Genomic DNA, 12,409 nt, shown 5'->3' on the forward strand with positions numbered 1-12,409 from the left:
ATTTAATATTTATCAATTATAATTTAATATTATTTTTTGTTTATATTTTCTTATTCTGTATGAACCTAAATCTATAGTATATAGATATCTCTTTTATACTTAAATGTTTAAATTTCAATAAATATCCATACAATTCATCATATAAAAGTAAAATAATTGATTAGGTCAATTAATTGATATTTGTCATTCTTAATTAAATTAATTTTTTTTACACCTTATGTCAAAACTACATTGCTTTCAACATTTAAAGGGTTTTCTTTTTTACTTTTATTTATTTTAGTATAAAAAATTTAAAAACAATAATTTCTAACTTTTAATGCTTATAAGATAGATTCATTTAATATTTATCAATTATAATTTAATATTATTTTTTGTCTATATTCTCTTATTCTCTATCAACCTGAATCTATAATATATAGATATCTTTTTTGTATATGAATGTTTAAATTCTAATAAACATCCATCCAATTCATTGAACAAAATAAAAAAGTCAAAAAGGTCTACTCATTTCTCAATATACATGGCACACAGTCATAATTGAATACATAAATCAATTGAATTTGATAACTTTTAGCCATTCATTTTTTTTAAAATAATAGAGCCTAGCTACCTTATTAAATTTATTAATTACGAAATAAAAAAGTACATAGGAGGAAGACCTAAATCGTACCTCCAAGTTACATGATCATAAGAAAGTTTCGGAAAAACACCTAGAGTAGGGAAATCCATTTTATGTGTATAACTTTTTATGCTACGGTAAAACAGATATTCCTTACTATTACATTGAGATAATTTACTAAAATAAAATTTAAAACAGAAAATGTAAATAAGAAAAACACCTAGAATGGAGTGTTTCATTTTATGACCATAATTTTTACTATTGTCATAAAATTGAAACACTTCCATATTACAACAATCTTTGTGAATAAAATTTGCTTTAAAAGCATCTACCATGGGTTCTGAAAAGACTAAGATTATTTATTTTTGCAATAACTACAATTTCTTGATTCTTCTCTGGATTAGCACACTAGAAATACCTCTCACGTTCCCAACTAGCTGCAAAGTTCACCGAGATGACATCTTCATCCGAAGCCTCATCATTTTCCTCCATATCCACGGCTTTATCTGAGGCTAAATTGAATATTTTATCAACTGAAACTTTAGTATCTGAATATCTCCTATGCCGTACCCAAGGATGGACCTCAATTTTTACGAAATTTGTTTTCAAGACAAAGGGAACAGAAGAAACATCACTTAGTTCTTTATTATACATGCACTTACCTGAAACGGACTCCAAATTTGGAGGATTTTTAGCATAGACTTCCATTCTGTCATATGAGCATGCTACTATTGAAACAATCTTGTTATTGCTAGTGGTTCGACTTACACTTTTTCAATAATTGGGTTTGTGTTCTCCACTGCCTTCCAACTTGTCCACGAGCCCAATCTAACCCTCCTCCTCACTTTCTGCCATTTGCCTTGGGCCCGTGACTTTATCCACTATTGATGCCTTTGAGCCGTCCACCTCAACAAGCGCTTGCACAATGGCTAAAGGCTCTTAGTTTAGAAAGCCACTTTTTGGGCATTGTTTTTCCGCTTCATGCAGACTGGCGTATGCCATCCCTGTAGCCTACTTTTGACTTTTTTTCTTTTTTTATTTTTATTATTTTTGTTGACTTGTGCATGGCTCTTCCATTCTGCAGATTTCTCATCTTCTCCTGCATGCGCATCGTCAAGAACCATTTTCCCTTCCATTGGTTTTATTAACCCCGTATTCTTGGTCTGACTTGCACCCTGTTCAACTACTGGGCTGTGTTCTCCACTTCCTTCCATTATGTCCATTGACTCATTCTGACCCCCGGACCCACTCTCTGCCCTCAGCTGGCCATCCCCATGCATAAAGGTCGCTACCCTCGTTGGTGGATTAGGAAAATAATTTTTTGAATTCTCACTTGGATCCTCATGCACCGATTTTTGCCCCAACGTCTCATCATTTTCTGCAGGTGCTGTCAACTCTCTATTCTTCTCACCCGTGACTCTATTTTTGTTACCTCTCTTATCGTGCTTGTTGAGTGAAAGTCGTACGTTAGGCTTGTCTGCTGCTGGGTCCAAAGCTGACTCTAACCCTGTAGTCTCTGTCGTTTCTCTTTCTGCCACGGTATTACTCATTTGTCCATGCACCCCGTTTACGTGAAGAAATGCCTGCGCATTGCCATCCACGGATTGCGACTTTGCAGAAAAATCTGCTGGCTTTTTTGCTCCCCGCTGCTAAAGCCAGAGATGCCTCAGCCTCGACAGGTGGTGCCTCTTGATCAAAAGCACCCTCTGGAAGCTGCATGCCCTCTCCATGCAGGCTTGGTTCTGCTGCCCGGCCAATCGGCTTTTGCTGACTTTTTCCATTTTTGTTATTTCTGGAAACTACCCATTGTGCATGGTTTTCATTTTCGTGAAAAATCTCCTGTAAAAGGGAGATTACTAACTATTTTATATTGATAAGATCTTTACATTATATTGTTACCTTATATTCTACAACTGTTTATTTTAATCTGTTAATAGTATAGGTTATATACTTTCTCATTTCTTAATAGTTTATTTTACATCTAATAATCTTTGATAGGATTATCATATTTTTTGGATAAATTCTGTTTTAAATAGAATAACTAATTGGGTTAATTGGTTGTCATTCTCAATTGAATTAATTTTTTTGGACACCTTATGTCAAAGTTGCGTTATTTTTTTACATTTGAAGGGTTTTTTTATTTTTATTTATTTCAGCAAAAAAATAATTGAAAACAATAATTTTTAATTTTTAATATTTAGAATATGATTCATTTAATATTTATCAATTGTAATTTAATATTATTTTTTGTTTATATCTTCTTATTTTGTCTGAACTGAATCCATAAAATTTAGATATCTCTTTTATACATGAATGTTTAAATTTCAATAAATATTCATCCAATTCATTGAGCAAAATAAAAAAGTCAAGAAGGTTTATTTATTTCTTAATATACATAGCACATAATCATCATTGAATAAATAAATCAACTAAATTTGACAATCTTTAGCCATTCATTTTATATATAAAAGATATGTTATTATAAATTAGTAACTATTTTATATTGATAGGAACTTTATATTATACGGTTGCCTTATATTGTACAACTGTTTATCTTAATCTGCCAATAGTACATGTTATATACTCTCTCATTTCTTAATATTCTACTGTTTTATAATCATATATGTAGGTGCAAGTTTTCGATAATTGAAATCAGAGTAAATAATTATTTTCAATTAATACCAGTTTATTTTTTCCTCTATCAGTAAAAACCGGACATTCATGCAGTTGACTAATACAATATTGCTTTCTCTACAAACTCTTTTAAAGGTACCAAATTGAAACCAACTCTAATATAATCAATATTTCCTATGATCTTTTTCGTAGCATAACTACGGGCACCATCCTAGTATATATAAAAGTAAGATGTTTCAATTTCTTTCAATTTTTTTCAATTAAGTCTTCAATTGAATGACAAATGTCAATTCAATTAGAACTCCTTTTTATTTTTTTGACCTTTTGTTTTCCATTGAATTAATTTTTTTTACACTTATGCCAAAAATAAGTTGTTTTTTATATTTGAAGGTTTTTTTTGTTTTTTACTTTTATTTATTTTAATAAAAAAATACTTAAAAACAATAATTTCTAACTTTTAATATGTTTCAATTTCTTTCAATTTTTTTCAATTGAGTTTTCAATTGAATGTCAAGTGTCATTCAATTAGAACTCCTTTTATTTTTTTGACCTTTCGTTTTCTATTGAATTAATTTTTTTTACACTTTATGTCAAAAATAAGTTGTTTTTGACATTTGAAAGGTTTTTTTTTTTTTTTTACTTTTATTTATTTTAATAAAAAATACTTAAAAACAATAATTTCTAACTTTTAATGCTTAGAAGATAGATTCATTTAATATTAATCAATTACAATTTAATATTATTTTTTTTATCTATATTCTCTTATTCTGCATGAACCTGAATCTGTATTTTATATATATATATATATAGTCTTTTATACTTAAATGTGTAAATTTCAATAAATGTCCATCTAATTCATTATATAAAGGTAGGATAATTGATTGGGTCAATTAGTTGACATTTGTCATTCTTAATTAAATTAATTTTTTTACATCTTATGTCAAAACTACATTGCTTTTGACATTTGAAGGGTTTTTTTTTTCTTTTTTTCTTTTATTTATTTTAGTAAAAAATATTTGAAAACAATAATTCTAACTTTTAATACCTTATAAGATAGATTCATTTAATATTTATCAATTATAATTTAATATTATTTTTAGTCTGTATTCTCTTATTCTGCATCAACCTGAATCTATAGTATATAGACATCTTTTTTGTATATGAATGTTTAAATTCTAATAAACATCCATCCAATTCACTAACAAAATAAAAAATGTCAAAAAGGTCTACTCATTTCTCAATATACATGGCACACAATCATAACTGAATAAATAAATCAATTGAATTTGATAACTTTTAGCCATTCATTTTATATATAAAAAACATATAATACTAGAAATTACTAACTATTTTATATTGATAGGATCTTTACATTATACTGTTACCTTATATTCTATAACTGTTTATTTTAATCTGTTAATAGTATAGGTTATATACTTTCTCATTTCTTAATAGTTTATTATACATTTAATAATCTTTGATATGATTGTCGTCTTTTTCGGATAAATTTTATTTTAAATAAGATAACTAATTGGATCGATTGGTTGTCATTCTCAATTGAATTAATTTTTTTTACACCTTATGTCGAAGTTGCGTTATTTTTTTACATTTGAAGGGTTTTTTTATTTTTATTTCTTTCAGTAAAAAAAATACTTGAAAACAATAATTTTTAATTTTTAATTTTTAGAATATAGATTCATTTAATATTTATCAATTTTAATTTAATATTATTTTTTGTTTATATCCTCTTATTCTGCATGAACTTGAATCCATAGAATTTAGACATCTCTTTTATACATGAATGTTTAAATTTCAATAAATATTCATCCAATTCATTGAGCAAAATAAAAAAGTTAAGAAGGTTTATTCATTTCTTAATATACATAGCACATAATCATCATTTAACAAATAAATCAACTAAATTTGACAATCTTTTGCCATTCATTTTATATATAAAAGATATATTATTATAAATTAGTAACTATTTTATATTGATAGGAACTTTATATTATACGGTTGCCTTATATTGTACAACTGTTTATCTTAATCTGCCAATAGTACATGTTATATACTCTCTCATTTGAGCAAATAATTATTTTCAATTAATACCAGTTTATTTTTTCTTCTATCAGTAAAAATCGGACATTCATGCAACTGACTAATACAATATTGCTTTCTCTACAAACTCTTTTAAAGGTACCAAAATGAAATCAACTCTAACATAATCAATATTTTCTGTGATCTTTTTCGTAGTATAGCTACGAGCACCATCCTAGTATATATATAAAACTAGAATAATTGATTGGGTCAATTAACTTACACTTGCCATTCTCAATTGAATGAACTTTTTTTGTACACCTTATGTCAAAACTAAGTTGTTTTTTATTTTGAAGGGTTTTATTTTTTTATTTATTTTAGTAGAAAATACTTAAAAACAATAATTTTTCACTTTGAATGCTTAATATTATTTTTTGTCTATATCCTCTTGTTCAACATGAATGCGAATCCTTAGTATTTAGACATATCTTTTATACATGAAAACAAATCAATTGATTTGACAACCTTTAGCTATTCATTTTAGGGTAAAATACCCTTATTTCTAAGTTTTGATCGAAATTACACGAAGGTCCATTAGTTTTCAAAATGGACACTCCATCTCAAAAAAATAATTTTCACTGAACATATAAATCCAGCCGCTAGTCAACCATTAGTGTTTTCGTCAACTTGATGATGTAGCTAAGGTAAAAAGATAATTTTACCCTTGATTAATTTTTAAAATTACTATTACAAAATTTTATTTTTTTTATTTTTTATTAATTAAAAAAAACTCTCCATCTGGCTCGATGCTCCCTTAAGGGGGTAGCACCGATGCTCCTCCCTTGGGAGCACCAATCAGTGCTCATTTCCCTTAGGGAGTTGGGGAATGATAACTCTGTTATATAGAGTTATTTTTAACACATTTTAAGAACTTTAATAGCTAGACCATTGAGTTTTAGGTTTGGATTTGAACATTTTAGTTGTTTTTCTAAGTTAAATTAGATTACATGTTGAATAGTTAAATTAAGTTATTTTAGTTTAATTTACTTTAAGAGAAGTCAATGTCGATTTCTTTCATGGTTATGCACAAGATATGTGATAAGCAAGGTGAAATTGACTTATGATAGCACAAGTATGGTGAAGGTGTCACTCGTACATGCTGTGGGAAGTCCAATTTATGTGATTTTTTATTCATTGGAAAGCTATGAGAATGGGCTACAACTTTCATGTTTACCATTTCACCCAGTTTAGACCAAATCAAGGTGAAATCAAGTCCAAAGATGATAAATAAATGCAGACTGCACACAAGGCAACACGATGATTGAGGCCATGGCGTAGAGTCACTCAAGGCTACGGCACTGAGGGGACCACCGCCATAGTGTTGGGCTGGATGGGTGCATCATACTAAAGGCCAAGAGCACGATGCCGCGGGGCTACCACAGCTTGTCACGGTGCCACGATTCCACCCTGATTTCCATAATTAATCTTTTGATGAAAAATTGGAAAGTAGGGCACCTTTGCACATATTTAAGAGCCTTTTTAAGAGCATTTAGAGGGGAGACGACAACAGTTTTTCTAGAGAATTGGAGCTATGAATCAATCAAGAATTCAAAAGCAATTGAGAGACTTTCGAGATCTACTAGGATTCAACATTAGTTTCTTTCTCTCTTTTTGTGTTATTCTTATTTCTTGTTTTGAATTCATGACTAAATTTCTTTGGAGAGTGTTTAGTTTAGATATTATGAACTAATTTGTTTATCTAAGATTATGATGGATTTCAACATGTAGTCTAAATACTGGTTTTTCTATTATTTATCATGAATGGGCATTGTTTTACTTATTTCAAATATGTTCTTAATGCCTTTAATTGCTTGGTCAACAAGTAATTGATTTGTGAATCTAATTGAAACTCAACAAAGAGATTTTATGTTAGACTAAGATTTAAATAGTGTATGTTCACGTCACTTAGGTGATCTGATTCGCGATTCGAGTAAACATAAGTCAATTGCCATACATAGCCAAATTAGGACACTTGCTTAATGAACTTAATTTAATTGATTCCTATAGACATATAGTGAACTAATTAAGTTAGGTATTTGTACAAGCATCTCAACGTAGACTTGTCCATAGCTTTGGATTCTAGGTTAGTAATATCACTCAGAAAGATAAATAACAAGAAAAGTTAATATCAGATGAAATGTTGAATGAACCCATGATCCTAGGTCTTTAATCTATTGTTTTTCTCATTATATTTAGTTTTTGTTGGTTAATTTCTTGTTTATTTATTTCAATTTTTTCTTTGATTAGTTTTTTAATAATTGTCAGTTAGCTTAAATAAGATTAATTTATTATATAATTTTAGTATTTAGTGAAACTTTAGAAACAAATCCTTGTGAGAACGATAATTTGGACTTACTGATGGAAATTATAACTTTCAATGCACTATCACCATTGATAGGGGAGTTTTTTTTCTTATTCTTTTTAACTATTCACATTGAGGACTATGTGCAACTTAAGTTTGAGGAAGGGTTTTATTGTTATTAGTTTTTATGATATTTTAGATTAGTTATTTTTGTTAAAAATTTTTTTATTTTAATGCATGTTTTAAAAACTTGAGCTAGATTTAATAGCTCCAATTTTGTTTAATTTACCTATCCAATAATGAAAACTTAGTTTCATTCCTAATTTGATTATTTGAAACATGTGAATATTGTTTGAGTGTTATGTAAATTCTTATGTTAAACTTTATTGTTAAGATGAAATTTCTAAATTTTGAGCACCATGTCCATTGCTTAGATTCATTGTACAATTTTAGAGAAGGTTTATGTGAATGTGAAAATTTTGAATTATGTATTAAATTTTAGAATTTGTTTGATTCTCTCTCGAGGTGAAATTCTAGGCTACAACTTAGTTAAGGAAATGATTTAGGCCATTTTCGGATCGACTAAGTCTTTTGTAGCCTTCCCTTACATAAATTATCTTTAGTCTTCCCCTTCTATCTCTAAACTACCTTACAGCTCATATATTGCATCTATCACTCATTGCATTTTCATTATTGAAGCATACATGCACCCTAGTCATTATGCTCCTATGCATAAAAGCTTTCCCCATTCACCTTGACAAATTGGAGGTATTCCATAGTCAAGCTTCGATCTTTAGCCTCCAACCGGTTTTCAGTTCATAAACGTGCCTAAATAACTCAATCTTTCCTGAGGCACATCAAAATATTACAAAACTAGTTAAATGTTTGCTTTCGAAAAATGCCAACTTTTCTAAAAAATAATCAAATTTTTAACAATCCAACATATATGTTCAAATCCTTCAACTCTAAGCTAAACCTATACCTTAGAAGTTGGATCGTTCTATTGTTTACCCCAAATATCCTGTCAACCCAAGGGGGTCAATTTCTTCAAAGCTATGCCAAATTAAATCTAAGTTATCAACCGTTTAAATTGGAAATCAATTGGCAAAATCGCTTAATCTTACCTCTAGAAGCGCTCCACATTTACTCCAAATAACTCCAAGTACTTAAAAAATCAATTTGCGAGTTAGGGTTTTTGGGTTTTAGAAAGAGAAAGCCAAAATCATAAATCAAGCCTTTAGGAGTGAAAATCTCCTTCCTTTAACACTTAGACTCCATGATTTATGATTGGAGTTTGGTGGGTTTGAAGGGTGTAAAGTTTGAGAGAAAATGATGGAGAAATGAGGAAATAAGAAGAAAATGAGGAGAAAATTGGGCTTTGGGGCTTTCAAGCTCGTTTTAAGCTGATTTGGCAGTCTAGGATTGACTATGGTCGATTTTGTCATGACCTGGTACTCCCTTCGAGCCTGTGACAACCGTCGCGACATTCTGGTAGACATTCGTTACTTGGAATGCCAACCGAAACCCCGCAAGGCTTTAGTACCATTTTTCTCATCTCTCCTGTGAGTAATCATCGCTAAACCTTGTTTTTAAAGAATTTTAAGCTTTTTCACTTCAAAACCGTGGAAAAATAATTTTCGCCTCACAGGGGCGTTTTCGTCATTTTTCCTCAAAATTTTTCGAACTCGACTAAAAATATAGTAGATGAGTGGAAAACACATATTTCATGATTTAAAATAAATTTGGGTGTCTACAACATTTATTAAAAATAATATTGCAACTATTTGAATAAAATAAAAATATTCAATAAAATATTCTAATTTCTTGTAAAACAACATTTATAGGGTCATCGGTAAATAATTTTTGTAATGTAAAAGCTAAATAAATTCATATGTACTATAATACAGATAACCAGGATATGAAATTTACTTTACAATGACTCGTGGGCCCACAAGGAACAAAAGTGCACAAAGGCAGTAAACCTACAATTTTTGAAATAGTAAAGCCAACTATAATCCCTGACGATATCTGCTATCCGCAGGCTACCTCGGGCCTGAAATGGGTGGAAATGAGGGTGGTGAGATTATAAAATCCCAGTGAGTAAACAAATACCATCTAAACCATCTAAAGTCGAGTAAATGGAGACAATTAAAATATTCCATTTAAATATGTATTTCATAACATAAATATTCATTTCATTTAAATAATCAATATGGCTTATGAGTATCTTAAAACTTGGCTCATGCCAAAAATTATTCTCATACTCAGTTATTAGGGATACCTTGACCGAGGGCTATCCCAAACCGAGTCCGCCAAGGCTATTAAAAAGTTATGTATGCATAAATCATGTTTTTATTTTGCAAACATAGCCGTTCCTTGGCATTGGCTGAGTTCTCCCTCACGTGGTGGTTTGGCGTGAAGTGAACTCTAAAAGTGTTAGCCTCAGGAGTTATCCACCCGCGCCTCTTATATTAAGGTAAGATACAACGGGGTTTACCGTGCCCCTCTAATAGGCTGGTCCACGGAAACCCACCCATTGCAGTAAGCTAATAATTATCCCACCAATTAATAAAATTCAATAACATGAAATGGCAATTATTGTAATTCACAACCTTTCAAGGCTAAATACACATTTCATATATTTCAACTCAAATACCAATTCAGCCATTCATGCAAATATTGTCATAAGCCATTCGATTCAAATCATAAATTTACAACACCTCAAGTGGTCTCCAGTTACTCTATTTTCAAAGTCAACATTCAATTTCAAGACAATTTATAAAATCATTTTATTTAAACACATTTTGTTTATAAAATAAAAAGATTTGCCATTTAAACTCATTTTCCATAAAATCACAAAATCGGATAAAAACCACTTCAAATAATCAGGACGATAGTAAGGTTACTCACAGTACTAGGAATTCGATATACTCCTATTCCCGATCTTCGGGCACAATCTCTTTACCCTTGTCAGAGGGCTCACCACTTATACATCATACGTGACACGAATTTCAATAAATTGTGTCAATTTATCATAAACTATTTCAGGCTCTATAAATCTATATGAATGCACGAAATGTGATGCAAAATGTCTGAATAACCGTTTAAATACAGTATTCGACCTAATTCGTACTATTCTCGGTGTAATTTGGCTAAAACCTCCAATTTAACTCCAAATCGATTTCTTTCACTTTCTACACTCCAATTGTACTTAAAATACCTCAATAACTATGAATATGATTCAATTTATCAGTCCGAACCATAAATCGCATATGTCTATACATTAGGTAAAAATTCAAATTTTCATGCCAAAATTTCCCATTAAATTTCTAGCCTCACCAATCATTAAATACCACCAAAATATCATGAAATATCATCAATTTCAGCCTCAATATCCTCCTTAGAAAATTCGGCCTCTTATGGGTAATGGGAGAAAATGAATTTTTCTTGTTGGCTTTTCATGCTACACATCACTAACTAACTAAAAACACTTGAATATCTTAAAATCTAACCAAAACATCATCAAATTCTCTCTCCTAGGTGTTCTGGCAACAAGGGGTTCATCATGAAAACTTGATTTCTAAGCATGGAAAATGAAAAAGAAAGCATGGGTAGTGTAAATCACAAGTTAAAATCAAGAAATTTTATCTTTGATTGCTTGATCCCTTGAAATCTCGCACTTTTTCTTCAATTTCCCCACCTAGGGTTCTTGTTCTTCTTTTCCCCTCTTTGTTCTTGCTATGGCCGGCCATAATGAAGAGAAAATGGGCTGATTTGTGTTAATTTATAAGCCAAATAATTAATGGATGAGATTTTACCATGTGTCACCTTACCATTGGTCCATGTGTCATACTTAGCCATTAAGCAATCTCTCTCCACCACTTAAATTTCCTCAATTATCCATGATAAAATTGGGTAAAATTCATGTGCTGGACAAATGTTGGGTGGTGTAAAATTACAATTTTGCCCCTAGGGTGGCAAAATGACTAGTTTGCCCTTTATGCTCAAAAAATGCAGAAATTAAAATTTTTCACTTCTCAAACTCAAATCATACTCCAATGAGTCAAATGTGATCAAAATCTTTTCTAAAAATTCTCATTTTGTCCTCGAGTGATAAAATTACCATTTTACCCCTAGAACATGAAAATTCCAAATTGACACCAATTCAGCCCTCGAACTCCAAATCATCATTTTAAGTCATTCTAGGGTTTTAAAATTCTCAATTTCATCTTAAGATCTTTATTTAGACTAGTTCGAGGCTTAATTCAACTTAATAGTACCATTTGGTACAATATCGACTTTTGACAATTTTTCGAGGCTTTCCAAGTACGGTAGTATATTGTCAATCACATGAAGGACATGGCAAGTACTTTATAAGGTCAGGCTTGACAGATTTATAGTTGATCCTAGACTAGAAAACTTGTGTTCCACCAATTTCGTCTTCTCAAGATCGACTATAGAGGGTCTATAGTCAATCTTAGACTAAAATGTCTGTTTTTAGTCGATTTTGCTTCACAAGATCGACTATGGAGGGTTTATAGTCGATCGTGGACCAGAATGTTCACATTTCTTTCATTTTGCCTTCCTAGGATTTGTCCCAGCCCAAATCTCGGGCCATGACCGGTGCATGGGCTCAATGGGCATAGCCCACTAAGCCCAAGAAAGCCTTTTTATGCAATTCCGATCATCATTCCCAACTATCATTTCTAAAACCACATATTGTAATTTTCTACTAAAATATTTCAGTAATATTTTAT

The sequence above is a fragment of the Theobroma cacao genome, chromosome 6 (assembly GCF_000208745.1).
Source record: "Theobroma cacao cultivar B97-61/B2 chromosome 6, Criollo_cocoa_genome_V2, whole genome shotgun sequence".
NCBI lineage: Eukaryota > Viridiplantae > Streptophyta > Magnoliopsida > Malvales > Malvaceae > Theobroma > Theobroma cacao.